We start from the raw sequence: 11,486 nt of genomic DNA, 5'->3' as shown, positions 1-11,486 counted from the left end.
GCCTGGGCAGCATATATATGGTTAAAGAACATGAACAGTAATAATAATAACAACTGCTGGAGTTCCCGTTGTGGCGCAGTGGTTAATGAATCCGACTAGGAACCATGAAGTTGCGGGTTCGGTCCCTGGCCTTGCTCAGTGGGTTGACGATCCGGCATTGCCATGAGCTGTGGTGTAGGTCACAGACTCGGCTCGGATCCCGAGTTGCTGTGAGTCTGCTGTAGGCCGGAGGCTACAGTTCTGATTTGACCCCTAGCCTGGGAACCTCCATATGCCGCGGGAGCGGCCCAAGAAATAGCAAAAAAAGACAAAAAATAAAATAACAACTGCTTATGCTTATGGAGCACATGTGGTGTGCTAGGTACTCCCTTAAGCACTTGGTGTGTATTAGCCCATTTTCTTCTTCTACCAGCAGCATGAGGTAGGTGCTATAACCCACTCGTAGGGTTTGGTTACTCAGGAATCTGAAGCAGAGTGGTTAAGTCACTTGCTCAAGCTCCTAGCTAGTAGGTCATGGTGCTGGGATTCAGAACCAGGTGGTGTGGGGCCAGAGTGCTGTTTTCTGGGACTATAGCCAGGAAGGCCATGCCCAGTATCACTGTGACACCTAGCAACCCAAAGGGAGGGTTCCGATGAGTCTGCAGCCAAGACCCAGTTTCTTTGACAGGATGGGAAATTGATCAAGTTCAGAAGAGAGAAAAACCAGGCTGCAAGAGGAAAAAAGTCATCTCTGCAAAGGTGTTTCCAGAAAGGAAGCTATCCTGAGTGTGGGTTCTTGGTCAGTGGTCACAAACTTGGCTTTGTCTCAGAATTGCCTGGAGTGCTTTTAAATGTTCTTGTATTGATTTAATGTTTATTGAAACCATAGTTAATATGAAAGAGCCTTTTTGGCGTAAATAGCCACAAGACCACAACTCTGGAGGCGTGCAGTCTGACTCATGGAATCCAGTGTGTCCTACGCTCTAAGCTGGCTAGCAGTGGTCCTCACCTCCCTGCACTGTGTTCACTACCATCCTGAGCATCACCTGGCCCTGGAGCACAGCACTTGGCAGAGCTACCTGTAACCCTCTGGGGACCCTGAGGTGGTTCACAGGAAGGGACAGCCCCTGGGGCATTGTGTGAATGTGTTAAGCAGAGTTCAGTTAAGTGACCTACTACATGCTGACATAGAGATTGTACATTATGTATTTAACCACTTATTGCTGGACATGGAAGCTTTTGCAAGAGCTTTTGTTGCTGCTCTAAGAAATGTTGCAGTAAATATCCTAATGCTAGAATATTTAATCCTTAAACCATTTCCTTTGGAAAACAGTTAATTAAGTGATCTGTAGGTCAGAAAAGTATGCACACATTCAAAGCTTTGAATATGTATTTCACATAACCCTCCAGAACAGTTATACACATTCACTTAAGTCATTAGCAATTTCCCTGAACTTGGTCAAATTTTACCCTTTTTTAATTTTTTTTTTTTTTGTCTTTTGTCTTTTTAGGGCTATACCCGCGGCATATGGAGGTTCCCAGGCTAGGGGTCTATTTGGAGCTGTAGCCTCTGGCCTACACCACAGCCACAGCCACAGCCATAGCCACGCTAGATCCAAGCCTCGTCTACAACCTACACCACAGCTTATGGCAACGCCGGATCCTTAACCCACTGAGCAAGGCAAGGGATCGAACCCACAACCTCATGGTTCCTAGTCGATTTGTTAACCATTGAGCCATGTCGGGAAGTCCCCCTTTACTTTTTTAAAAAATTGAAGTATACTTGATTTACAATGTTGGGTTAATTTTAGGCATACAGCAAAGTGATATACACATACACACATTATATATGTGTATATATATATACATACACATATATACTTTTTCATATTTTCTGTTATGGTTAATTACAAGATAACTGCATATAGTTTCCCGTTTTATATAGTATATATATCTTTTGCTTTTAAAAACATGTTTGCCATTTCAATAGATCAAAAATGGCATTTGTTTTTTATTTTTTAAATTTATTTCTTTGTTATTATTGTTTTTTTAATAGTTATTTCCCAATACAATTTTTTTTCTACCGTACAGCATGGTGACCCAGTTACACATACATGTATACATTCTATTTCCACACATTATCATGCTCTATCAGAAGTGACCAGACATAGTTCCCAGTGCTACACAGAAGGATCTCATTGCTAATACATTCCAAAAGCAATAGTTTCTATCTATTAACCCCAAGCTCCCCAACTACCCCACTCTCTCCCTCGCCCCCTTGGCAACCATGCGTCTCTTCTCCAAGTCCATGATTTTCTTTTCTGTGGAAAGGTTCCTTTGTGCCATATATTAGATTCCAGATATAAAGTGGTATCTTATGGTAATTTGTCTTTCTCTTTCTGACTTACTTCACTCAGTATGAGAGTCTCTAGTTCTAACCATGTTGCTGCAGATGGCATTATTTCATTCTTTTTTATGGCTGAGTAGTAAAAATGGCATTTGTTAATTGCCTTTCTTTGAATTCTACTGAGATGGAACTTTAGAAAATTGCTTATTGTCTTTTTGCTCAAATTGATTGTTCAAGTAATTTTGGATATCAGATTTTTAACTAAAAAATCTGTTGTCTACCAGTAAAAGTTTTTATAATATAAAAACTAGAGATTTTTATTTTATTTGATTTTGCTTTTTAGGGCCACACCTGCAGTATGTGGATGCTCCCAGGCTAGGGGTTGAATTGGAGCTGCAGCTGCTGGCCTATGACATAGCACAGCAATGCCAGATCTGAGCCGCATCTGTGACTTACACCACTCATGGAAATGCTGGATCCTTAACCCACTGAGCGAGGTCAGGGATCGAACCTGCATCTCCATGGATGTCAGTCAGCTTCTTATCCTGGTGAGCTACAATGGGAACTTGAGATTTTTATTTTTTAATGCAGGACTTTAAGAAGATGAGATGAAGCAAACTCCAAAGGATATACAGTAGGTTATAAATGTTGAGTATTCTGTTCTTCTTCTTTAAGGCATAGTAGACTTGTAACCAGTACCTGCACTACTACTTGTCTAGCACAGAACTTCCTAATGTGGGTTTGACATGGTTTTATATTGAATAGTTCACGTTGAGATAGCCTTATTTTAAGTCAGGCATTTATTACCGAGTTCATAGTTTTTGCTTAGGTAGTTCTTCACTGGGCAGCCTTTGAGGATGGTATCATCAGTTTCTTTAGAAGAGCTCACTTTATGCCATTATACTTTACACTGGGTTGTGTGTGCCCTTGTGATGCTGTGGCTCCATTTGTCATGGTAACCCCCACGTGCTACATGTCTACACATTCGCTTTGCTACCTGCAATCTCTATGCGATCTGCTTTCTCTCCTCTTTTTGAACAGAACCAGTCACTTTGATTCCTGAAGAACTCAAGTTCACCCTCCACCCCACTCCAGGGAATTCAACATTTTATTTTTCTTTTCAATGAGTTCCTGCAGAGAAGGCTGGACTCATCTGGGAGGTTCTTCTGCTCTGTGTGGTATTGGCTGGGGCCCCTCAAGCAGCTGTGCTCAGCTGGAAGCTTGTCTGGGGCTGGAGCATCTGACACCTGTGCAGAGGCTGGGCTGGGTGGGGGCCAACCAGGGCTCTTTTAATAGTCTGGTTTCTTAAATGGTGGCCTGTGGGCTCCACAAGCAGCCAGCCAGATGCCACCTCCTCACTTTGTCATCATCCTGCCTTTCAAAAGCCATTGTTGTGAAGAGTGAGCCTTGGTGTCATGGAAGTTCACAAAGATGAGCACTGGGAGGGAGTGTGCACTAGGTCACAAGCACAGCACTGGGAAAAGGCCACCATGTTGGATGATTTCAAGGTCGCTGAGAAGGGAACACAGGTTCTAAAAGCAGTGATGTCTAGGGCTGGAAGGTAAGGGCCTGAGTAATTCTAAGCATCCATCTGTCTTTCCTGGGTGAATCCTCTGGACACTGGTGAGATGCTCTTTTGTAAACATTTTGTATGTTTATATCATAATTTAATAGAATTTATAAAATTTTATAAAATGTCTTATAAACAGGAGTACCCGTTGTGGCTCAGTGGTTAACGAATCCGACTAGGAACCATGAGGTTGCAGGTTTGATCCCTGCCCTTGCTCAGTGGGTTAAGGATCCGGCGTTGCCGTGAGCTGTGGTGTAGGTCGCAGATGCGGCTCGAATCCTGCGTTGCTGTGGCTCTGGCGTAGGCCGGTGGCTACAGCTCCGATTAGACCCCTAGCCTGGGAACCTCCATATGCTGCGGGAGCGGTCCTAGAAAAGGCAAAAAGACCAAAAAAGAAAAAAAACTGTCTTATAAACATTTTGACAAGTAACATTGGGAAACCGTGCATAAGATACCCTCCTCTGGTATTTTATAATGCATATTAGCTTACAAAAGACTGAAAAGTAAGACCATTAGGGCACCTGTTTAACTTTGTAATGAAACTTATTAGAGCATGGACTTTTTTTGTTGTTCTTAATACCTATGAATAAGTGGAACACACCAGGAGTTTTTATAACTTTTACAAAGCTGGGATTATACCCTGTATTCTATTTTGTAACATTGAAAGGCAGTATGTATATTGTCGAAGAATAATATGCTCTGTCTTACTGTGGAGAATGAAGTACTAGTATTATGTTAACAGCAAAGTTAGGACAGCATTTTAGATCTGAGTGACTTTCCAGGGTTGGCAGTCTTGCTTTTTTTTTTTTTTTTAGGGCCGCACCCGTGGCATATGGAGGTTCCTAGGCTAGGGGTCAAATCGGAGCTGTAGCCGCCAGCCTACACCACAGCCATAGCAACGTCAGATCCAAGCCACATATGCGACCTGCACCACAGCCCATGGCAATGCCAGATCCTTAACCCACTGAGCAAAGCCAGGGATGAAACCTGAGTCCTCACGGATCCTAGTCAGATTCGTTTCTGCTGCGCCACAACGGGAACTCCTTTTTTTTTCCTTTTTTAATGTGGAAGTTCCCAGTTCAGGGTTCAAACCCATGCCCCAGTTACGACCTTTGACACAGCTGTGATAACACCAGATACTTAACCCACTGGTCCACAAGGGAACTTCCAGCAGCCTTGTTTTTGAACAGTATAATTGCTTGCTGTCACTGCTGATGTTTTATAAAATGTTACCTTGTAATAATGTATTTTACTTTACAACAAATTCTGAATAATAACCTTTTAGCATTATACTCCTTTAGAATATCATGTAGATTAGAAAAGGGAGGCGGAAGGAAGTGTATCAGGAGGATGGTGAAAGTTTATATTTGTCTTCATTTTAATATAGAGAATACACGTTTGTGTTATTCTTTCTGTGCCTCAAGGTCAAATTCAGTGCTTTATACTTTAACATGAAAACATTTGGAAGTAATTAGGGATTCTTTTATTTGGTTATATAGAACCCCATGGCAACTTATATATTAGTGTGGTATGGCAAAAAATCAGTTACAAGATACAATCATCATAAAACAGGAATTTTTATGTACAGCTGGCACATAAGGGATACTTAGCACTGTGCTAATGACCCCAAAATGTATTTTCTCATTTAATCCTTACACTCACCCTTTGAGGTCAATACCATTATTACCCACTTTTGCAGATGGCGAAAGTGAGGCTTAGGATGAATAACTTCTGCAGCCTACCTTGTAACTGTACGTGGGTGGGGATAGGTGGGGTAGGCCTAGACAAAGTCTAGAATCTTGGCCCTTTGACACATTTCATACATATTTTTCTCAGCTACTATGATAAAGGATTAGCTTGTGTGTGTGTGTGTGTGTGTGTGTGTGTGTGTGTATAGATGTGTCAGAATACAATTGAATCAAACATAAGAGAGGAGGATGGTTCACATATTTTTGGCATTTGTTTTGATTTCCTCTTAGAGAAAAACTTCTGCTATAGTTGTAATTGACTCTCTGAATTGATTCGTGAATGTTTTCTCTCCTTCCCTTGACAACAAATAATGAGTTGCTTTAAAATTGGTAACAGGAAAAAGGAATTAAAAATAGGGATTTGACAAATTCAGAAATATTTAAGGGCCCGTGACCAGTTACCTTGCTCCTAGGTGAAAATGTTGTGTCATGGGGTTGTTTTGATGTAAGGGGATCAACCTGAGGTGGACTTGGGGTCCTTTGGTCCAGTGAGTGGGTTTTGGGCAGGCAGCATGACACGGGAGGAGCAGTGCTGGCCCGGATGTCCACCCCTGTGAAGTCTTACCTGCGGCTGCAACTGGCTAGTTCAGGGGATGGGGTGGGAGACTCATCATTGCTTTAGGTTCTGTTTCCTTCTTCACTGAAGGAGAGGTAGTGTTCTCATTGCAGTTTCCTGATTTAGGTCTGTTTTCCTTCAGTTGACTTAGTTGTTTGGTTAGTGAAATATTTTGCACATAATTAAATCAAATTCCGTTTGAGATGTGTATGATAAAAAAAAAATGGAGCTTCCAAATAAAATAAGACCTTCTGAAAACCACTCAGTAAGCCAGAAGAATTGATAAATTAATACCTCAGAGAAAAAGTTCCTGTGCAGCTAGGTGAATTAAGGATCCAGTGTTGTCACTGCAGTGGCTTGGGGCACTGCTGTGGTGCAGGTTTGATATCTGGCTCGTGAACTTCCTCATGCTGTGAGCATGGCATATATAATCAGAGAAAGAATTATACTAATAAAAGCAAAGGTAGGATATTTTGGTTTTTGTGTCACAGAAATTGTGCACCTTTGATAGCGGGAATAGTATGGCTAAAATAGGTGAACCAAACATAATGGAAGGAAAATGAAAACTACACAAGATAAGCTATTTATACCAGGTATTTATGGCATCTATCTATCTATATATAATATATGTATATTTTTAACAGATATTTTAGGATTTCTCCTGTGGTGCAGTGGATTAAGAATCCAGCATTGTTCTTTCTGTAGCATGGGTTTGATCCCTGACCTGGTAACTTACATATATGTATGTGTTTGTTTAAAAAAAGAAACACCTAGGAGTTCCTGTTCTGGCTCAGCAGAAACAAATCCAACTAGGAACCATGACGTTGCATGTTCGATCCCTGGCCTCACTCAGTGGGTTAAGGATCCGGAGTTGCTATGAGCTATGGTGTAGGTTGCAGACGCGGCTTGAATCTGGCATGGCTGTGGCTGTGGCTTAGGCCAGTGGCTACAGCTCCGATTTGACCCCTAGCCTGGGAACCTCCATGTGCTGCGAGTGTGGCCCTAAAAAGCAAAAAAAAAACCAAAAAACAAAAACATATTAGTGGGTCATGAAATTTTGTGCGGTGTAGCCAACATTACAAAAACAAAAGAGTGCATCACGTGTAGTAACAGTTAAGTATTGTGTGAAAGCTGTGCATGTGTGTGATGCACACACATTTACAGAGTGCTAGGTCACAGTGTAGAATGTACTTCTGTGTCATGGTCATTGATGGAAGGAGTATTCTCAGTACAGATTAAGATGCTTACTTGAGTTGTACTTAGTCCTGTTTTTCTGTTTTTATTTTCTGTGTGTGGGTTTTTTTTTTTTTTTTTTTTTTGGCTTTTTAGGGCCGCACTCCTGGCACATGGAGGTTCGCAGGCTAGGGTTCAAATTGGAGCTGTAGCCACTGGCCTACGCCACAGCCACAGCCACGCCAGATCCGAGCCGCATCTGCGACGTACACCACAGCTCACAGCAACGCCGGATCCTTAACCCACTGAGCGAGGCCAGGGATTGAACCTGCAACCTCATGGATACTAGTTGGGTTTGTTTACACTGTGCCACAATGGGAACTCTTGAGTTGTACTTAGTTTTGAATTGATCTTAATCTTAAAGGTTATTTTTTTCCCTAAATTTGATTTGTTAAAAAACAAAAAATAATCTTTTGAGTTAGTTGCTCTTTTAGTTTATCCTGAAATCCCGGAGTGGGGGGTGGGGTGGGGGCTTAGGACAAGAGGATTTTGGTGTGCTGGGCGCCATCTTGTGGCCTTTGGGTTACAGTGCAGCGTAACTTCCTTTCATAGAGAACTTACAAATCCTTTTTTGGATGTCCTGGCTTGGCTGTACAAATGGCCAGGGCTTCAAATGAATAAATCTGGGCTTGCAGATTCAATTCTTAACCTTCATTCTATCCTTGACTATACGCTGGTCCTCAAATTCTAGCCAGTTACCTTAAAGTATGTACCATCTCCCACTAGATGATCATGAAGAGAGGAAGACCAGTTAGCTCTTTGTTTCTTGAGGTTAGGTCACAAATACTGCCTTTTTGTTTTCTGTCTGCATCCCCGGCATGTGGAAGTTCCTGGCCCAGGGATCAAACAGCTGCGGCAATGCTGGATCCTTTACCCGCTGTGCCACATGGGAACTTCCAGTACTGCCTTTTTACATAAGAATAGTATACTTACTGGCAGACCCTACGGCCTTCAGTGGAGGAATAGGAAATGGGCTTACACGTCCCCTCTTCCGTGACATCTTCCCTCCTTGCTTATGTTGGTTGGCCTTGGAACCAACACAGGTTGGTTTCAGCATTTATTACATTTATTCACTGTATTGCTCTTTGTACATGCTGATTTCACTTGGGAGACTGTGGGCTTCTGGAGGGAATGGATCGTGTCCTAGTTTTTATCTGTATTGTCTAGCAAAGTACCTTTCACATGCACAGGTCATAAATAATTTCTGTATAAATGAATGCATGATTTAGGTGAATTGGGGTATTTTTGACTTGGCTTTTTAATTTGTTAATTTAAAAAATTATAAGCGGAGTTCCTGCTGTGGTGCAGTGGGTTAATGATCTGGCTTGTCTCTGTGGCATTACTGTTTCAATCCCCAGCCTGGCCAAGTGTGTTAAGGATCTGGTATTGCTCCTGCTGTGGCGTATGTCGCAGATGCAGCTTGGATTTGATCCCTGGCCTGGGAACTTCCATATGCTGTGGATGCAGGTATGGCTGAAAATGGAAAAAAAAAACTTATAAGCTTAAGTCTCAAGATGGTGGATCTTTAAAAAAAAATATTTTTTAGGATTTTTACTTAAGTGTGATTTTCAGGATTTTTACTTAAATGCTCAAATTGTGTTATTACAGAAGTAATGGAATTGGTAAAAGTTGCTTTGATATGTAAGACTAAATACATAGTAAATGTGATAAACATTTTACTTCCTTTTAAAATTTAATGATTTTGGATGTTCCCTTGTGGCACAGTGGGTTAAGGATCTGGCATTGCTGCAGTTGTGATGCAGGTTGCAACTACAGTGTGGGTTTGATCCCTGGCCTGGAAACTTCCACGTGGCCAAAAAAAATTTAATGATTTTTTTTAGAAATGTATATGTATGTGTACACACAAACATATTAATATTTATACATCCACACCCCACCACAAACTGGCATGGAGACTTTTATGGACTATTTACCTTAAATACATACTTCTTCATATTCATATGTTAATAACTCTATCTGAGGATACTTCAATGACATGTCAGAATTCATGGGTGACAAGATAAAGGGATGCATTCCATGCTAACATATGGGGGGCTTAGTGTATAAAATATCATTAACTAATAAAATAGTGGTTAATGTATTTGAGAACAAAATATAAAACCTGGAAGTCTACTGACAGATGGAAAGTTTAGGATGTAGAATTAGATGTAGAAGAGATAATGAGAGTGGGGAGAGGCTCCTTGTATGAGATAGGTCCTGGGGATTACGAAATCCCTGAAAGAGCACTCTGCAATGACCACTGTAACGGTCAGGGCAAAGACAAGGCTTAACTGGGGAATATTCAACAGAAGATCAGAAATTTGAGGGGGAAGCAGGGAATTATAGATGTTATGTAAGTGTTAGTGCAGACGAAACGAGTCCGACTAGCATCCATGAGGACTCAGGTTTGATCCCTGGCCTCACTCAGTGGGTTAAGGATCCTGTGTTGCTGTGAGCTGTGATGTAGGCCATGGATGCAGCTCAGATCCCACATTACTGTGGCTGTGGCCTAGGCCAGCAGCTACGGCTCCAATTCGACCCCTAGCCTGGGAACCTCCATATGCTGCAGGTACAGCCCCAAAAAACAACAAAAAAGTGCTAGTGCACTGAAAAGACATTGCCTAGTGTGTTTCATAGAAACTTGAGGCCACCTCTTGACCTATTATTATTATTATGATTTTTAACATTATGCCACATTTGCTTTATTATAATAGCAATGTTAGTTACTATTATTGTTATCATTTTGCTGAACTTTTTTTTTGGCTATGACCCCAGTGTGCAGAAGTTCCTGGGCCAGGGATTGAACCCGCACCACAGCAGTGACCCGAGCTACAGCAGTGTCAGTGCTGGGTTCTCAACCCCCTAAGCCCCCAGGCAACTCCTGCTGAACCTTTTCTTAAAATTTAATTTTTACTTTGTCTTGCAATACAGTTGATTTATAATGTATTAGTTTCAGGTATACAGCAAAGTGATTCAGATTCATTTATACATATGCATATATCTCTTCTTTTTCAGATTCTTTTCTGAAAGTAAAGGTTATCACAGAATATTGAGTAGAGTTCCTTGTGCTATACAGTAGGTCCTTGATTATCTATTTTATATATAGTAGTGTGTATATGTCAATCCCTAACTTCTATGTTTCCCCTTCAGAAATCATAAGTTTGTTTGCCATGTCTGTGAGTCTGTTTCTGTCTTGTAAATAAGTTCATTTGAATCATTTTAAAAATGAGATTCTGCATATAATTGATATCATATATTTGACTTAGTATGATAATCTCTAGTTCCATCCATGTTGGTGCAAATGGCAGTAGTTTATCTTTTTATGGCTGAGTAATATTCCATTATATATATATATATATATATATATATATCACATCTTCTTTATCCATTCTTCTGTCGATGGACATTTAGGTTGCTTCCATGTCTTGGCTATTTTGAATAGTGCTGCACTGAATATTGGGGTGCATGTATCTTTTCAAATTATGTGTTTTTACTGTATAGACGCCCAGGAGTGGGATTGCTGGATCACATTTAGTTTTTTAAAGTAACTTCTATACTGTTCACTGAAGTAATTATACCAATTTACAGTCCCACCAACAATGTATGAGGGTTCTCTTTTCTGTACACCCTGTCTAGCATTTTTTGTAGGTTTTTTTTTTCCCCATGCCTGTGGTATGTGAAAGTTCCTGGGCCAGGCAGCTAACCCATGCCATAGCAGTGACCCCCAGCCACTGCAGTGACAATGCTCGATCCTTAACCTGCTGTGCCACAACAGAACTCCCCATTTATAGACTTTTTGATGATGGCTATTTTGACTGGTGTGAGGTGATACCTCATTGCAGTTTTGATTTGCATTTCTCTAATAACTAGTGATGTTGAGCATCTTTTCATGAGCATTTTGGCCATCTATGTGTCTTCTTGGAAAGTCTATTAGATCTCCAGCCCACTTTTTGATTGGGTTTTCTTTTTTTGATACAGAGCTGCATGAGCTGTTTGTATATTTTGGAGATAAATCCCTCGTCGATTGCTTCCTTTGCAAATATGTTCTCTCAT

This window comes from Sus scrofa, chromosome X (genome assembly GCF_054392235.1).
Source record: "Sus scrofa isolate SSC_HxYL_T2T_F1_AM1 chromosome X, Sscrofa_HxYL_maternal_Yorkshire_Landrace_v2.0, whole genome shotgun sequence".
Classification (NCBI taxonomy): Eukaryota; Metazoa; Chordata; class Mammalia; order Artiodactyla; family Suidae; genus Sus; species Sus scrofa.
Note: the sequence above shows the minus strand (reverse complement) of the source record.